The following is a 4,518-nucleotide window of genomic DNA, read 5'->3' on the forward strand; positions in this document are numbered from 1 at the left end:
GACGCCAGAGCGTCCGTTGGCGCCACTCGATAGACTGCACAAGCAGGCAACGTCGGATGCATTGCACACGGCTAGCGGATCTCTCTGCACTGCGTCGGGTGTCCCAACGTATGTCTGGAGACATTGCTATGCCGGTACGGCACTCTGCGCACTCTTTCTTGTCCTCTTCGAGCGACGGGCCTCTAAGCGGGGTTGTATGCCGGTACGACACATCGACTGGTACATTGCACGCACTAACGATCTCTCTGCACTGCATGGAACTCATTCGTAACCACCGTGACGGGAGACTTTGCTAGTACGCACGATACTCTGCGCATGTGTACATGTTTTACAACCCAGCCAACTTGAGCACCTAGGGGAAGTTGTGATGCCATCTGAACACCCACCGACTGATGCATTGAACGGCTAAAGTTGACCTTCAATCCGAACTGGCACTCTGCGGCGTGGAGGCAGTTGCGCGACCACTCCTATCCCAAACCAACAAAGCAAGGTGTATCCTACGTGCTCGGTACAAGCACACCACGACGGGACACATTGAACGGTTCAGCGATCTCTCTGCACTAGTGGAAGAACTCCAACGTGATACGGGAGACTTTGCTACAGCGGCTTCTCTGCACTTCTGGGCTACCACCTTGTGACGGGAGACATTGCTAGCGGTCACTCTGCACTAGTGATGGTACACCACCGTGATACGGGAGACATTGCTAACGGCCACTCTGCACAGGTGCCAATACCACCTTGTGACGGGAAACATTGCTAGGAACCGATCGGCATCTCTGCGCGATTACTTGACGCACACCCAACTAAGTCAACTGTTGGACTTTTTCGTAATCACGGCGGGACACATTGAACGAGCTCTAACGGATCTCTGCACGCATGGAACATGGTGGCGGGAATCATTGCTAGAACCGAACGGCGCCTCTGCGCGATGTACAAACAAGCTCAACAGGAACCTCGTATCGGCTGCCGAGCCGGAGCTCGAACAACTTGGACTTTCACCTCTAATTTATATCAACTCACCACTCCCCGAGGGATCCGCAGAATTGCTTCTGGGTCCCGTATCGTTATTTGCGATTCGTGTTTGCATTACACTACATTGAACTATTCCAACTTGTTTATCCGCATGGCGAACATTTGCTGCATTGAACATTAAAGTTCCACTTCGCTCTCCCCTACGTGGGTCTGAGCTTCACTCTCAGGGAAAAAATATGCCACATTGGTTAGGGAAACCCGGTTTCATCACGCTATGTGCCCTGCACCACCAGCTTAGCGTGAATACTTCGAGTTTCCCTAAGAAGTTCGATTGGTCTTGCAGAGTTTAAAGACAACGAAGCTTAGTTTCAAGCAATGATTTAATATACGCGTATTAAAAACCCTTAACTGTTACAACTTTTATGCTTGAAACCATCGCAACGAAGTCTTTGGGTCCGTAGACCCGTGATGTACTGCTCCAGGAAACGTTTTGAAAGAGTGGAAACTCAAAATCATAGGTTAAGATCATCGGCAGAACCCACCAGACACCACTTTTGCTTCATAAGTTCGGCCTATAGTCATATGACGATTTTCATCGGGGAGGGGACGTATGACCCAAACGGGGGCTTATATGACCCACGGACACTGCAAACCATGCTCCTACGACTAAATAGAGGTTAAAACTACGATTTGGTGAAATCTTCATTTTTGACCTCGGAGCAAGGTACCTTCCCTATAGTAGGCAATGAGTAAATGATCATAATCCCAGGAGGGCAAAAAATGGGAACCCGAGAGGAAAGCGCTGTTGGCGCGCCTAAGCTAGTGGCCCGTAGAGTAAAAAGGGTACCCCCAACAAAGTTGTCGTTTCACGTTCTGGTTTCACTTTTCATCATCTAGGGTGCGTTCCTGACACGTTTTGAGGGGTTTTAGCAAAAAAAAATTTTTCGACTACTCGAGCTCTCTGGCCCGTTCGGTGCACATTTTTGAAAAAAGCTAGGGAGCTGCCCCTAGGTTCGGGGTGTCACAAAATGTTGAAAAGTGGTCGAAAAACCACTATCCAGAATCGGATGTAGAATCGTTAGACGAACTTAAAATTGTTCTACGACACCCATCTGCGACGTTTAGTATTCGAGATATGGCCCGTCCTAGGTCTGACCGAGCAATTTTTGTTCCGCGCACTGTGTGCACCGTACACTTTGATGTTTGTATGAAAAAGTACCCTACCTAGGGACGCGTAGAGCAAATTTGTACCCCCGGGCATGTTGTCGATTGACATTCTGGTTGCACTTTTCATCATCTAGGGTGCGTTCCTGACACGTTTTGAGGGGTTTTAGCAAAAAAAAAATTTTCGACTACTCGAGCTCTCTGGCCCGTTCGGTGCACATTTTTGAAAAAAGCTAGGGAGCAGCCCCTAGGTTCGGGGTGTCACAAAATGTTGAAAAGTGGTCGAAAAACCACTATCCAGAATCGGATGTAGAATCGTTAGACGAACTTAAAATTGTTCTACGACACCCATCTGCGACGTTTAGTATTCGAGATATGGCCCGTCCTAGGTCTGACCGAGCAATTTTTGTTCCGCGCACTGTGTGCACCGTACACTTTGATGTTTGTATGAAAAAGTACCCTACCTAGGGACGCGTAGAGCAAATTTGTACCCCCGGGCATGTTGTCGATTGACATTCTGGTTGCACTTTTCATCATCTAGGGTGCGTTCCTGACACGTTTTGAGGGGTTTTAGCAAAAAAAAAATTTTCGACTACTCGAGCTCTCTGGCCCGTTCGGTGCACATTTTTGAAAAAAGCTAGGGAGCAGCCCCTAGGTTCGGGGTGTCACAAAATGTTGAAAAGTGGTCGAAAAACCACTATCCAGAATCGGATGTACAATCGTTAGACGAACTTAAAATTGTTCTACGACACCCATCTGCGACGTTTAGTATTCGAGATATAGCACTTTGTAGGTCTGACCGAGCAATTTTGTACTGAAATGTATGGTGAACATGTAATTCATTAAATAACATTGACTTGCATCGTGCCCTACTTCATCGGCACAGCTGTTATTGACTATCTTTAGTGGAAATGGATTGAGTTTGACCATTTTAAGCCCATTTCCTATGCCGTGCACCAACATTGTGTACCGATCAGGGAAAGTACGCTACGTACGCGTTCATGGATGTCGATGTTGGTACAAGTTGCCTTTCGGGATAGCCGTGCACCAAAACTGTGTACCGATCAGGGAAAGTACAAGACGGAGGGTGCAGCTCGAGCGTACGCGTTCATAGATGTCGATGTTGGTACACTTGCACCAAAATTGTGTACCAATCAGGGAAAGTACAACACGGAGGGCGCAGCCCGGGCGTACGCAATCATGGATGTCCATGTTGATACAATCTACGTGTACGTACCTAGTTTTTGTAGGAAAAGTTGCAATTAAGTGCTTGTATGCTTAAAATGCTCATCTCAACCGGTCACCTTTTGGCTTGCCCTTTTATAACAGAAACCTAGAAAGATACTCGAGATTTTTGTGTTTTTCCATTCGCCCGGGACGACGAAATGAGCTATGTGCACATCGTGCAGAAAATTGTCTTCGCCACGCATGTTTTTGTCCATCCACTCATATAATCACCCGCATTTGTGTTCAACACGGACGGCGCAGCCCGAGCGAACGCGTTAATGTTTATGTTTGTACACACTGCTTGTACGATTCTAGGATTTGGTAATTGCGTCACAGTGCCCGACCGTCGCGGACACCATTCTTGGACAGAAGTCCTAGTACGTAGAGTACTTTCCCTAGGTATGTGCTCGTTCGTGACCATCGTTGCGTGCTTACGGACACGCTTGGGTATGTTTACCATACAAGGTTTACTAGGGAAACCTGGGAAGGACGCTTGCCCTCCCGTCGCGGACACCATTCTTGGAAAGAAGTCCTAGTACGTAGCGTTCCTTATTTTACTTGATCAGTTTGTAATGCATTCGCTTTGTTCCATCGACTTCTGCTACTGCTCACTAAGGGGTGTTCGTTTGCGATGTGTACGATAAGCAACTGTCTATCGTAACCAGCAGTTAATCAACACTTTTTACCCAAGTCATAGCAACATAGAGTACTTTTCCTAATCGGTACACAATTTTGGTGCTCCTCTAACCTCGCCGGCACTTTATCGTTACGTTTTGTGCACAACCTAGGGACGTTGTGTAAGTTTCATGATTTTTATGTTTGATTCGGTTTATTATGATTGAAAACTACGCTACGTCCCAGAAATTTGAACTCGACTACTTCCTCCATGTGGCGCCAAAAGCTACTGGGCAACGCCTAGCTAATGCCCCATTTGTACTTCAATTTGCATAATCAATTTTGAAAAATACGCTAAGTCCCAGAAATCTGAACTCGAATACTTTTGCCACGTGGCGCCAAAAGCTACTGAGAAACGCCTAGCCTTTTACCCATTTATAATTTAGTTTTCGTTATAAGTTTTGAACAATACGCAAAGTTCCAAGAATCTGAACTCGAGTACTTTTTACATGTGCCGCCAAAAGCTACTGAGCAACGCCT

Source organism: Anopheles coluzzii (assembly GCF_943734685.1).
Source record: "Anopheles coluzzii chromosome X unlocalized genomic scaffold, AcolN3 X_unloc_1, whole genome shotgun sequence".
NCBI classification, from domain to species: Eukaryota; Metazoa; Arthropoda; class Insecta; order Diptera; family Culicidae; genus Anopheles; species Anopheles coluzzii.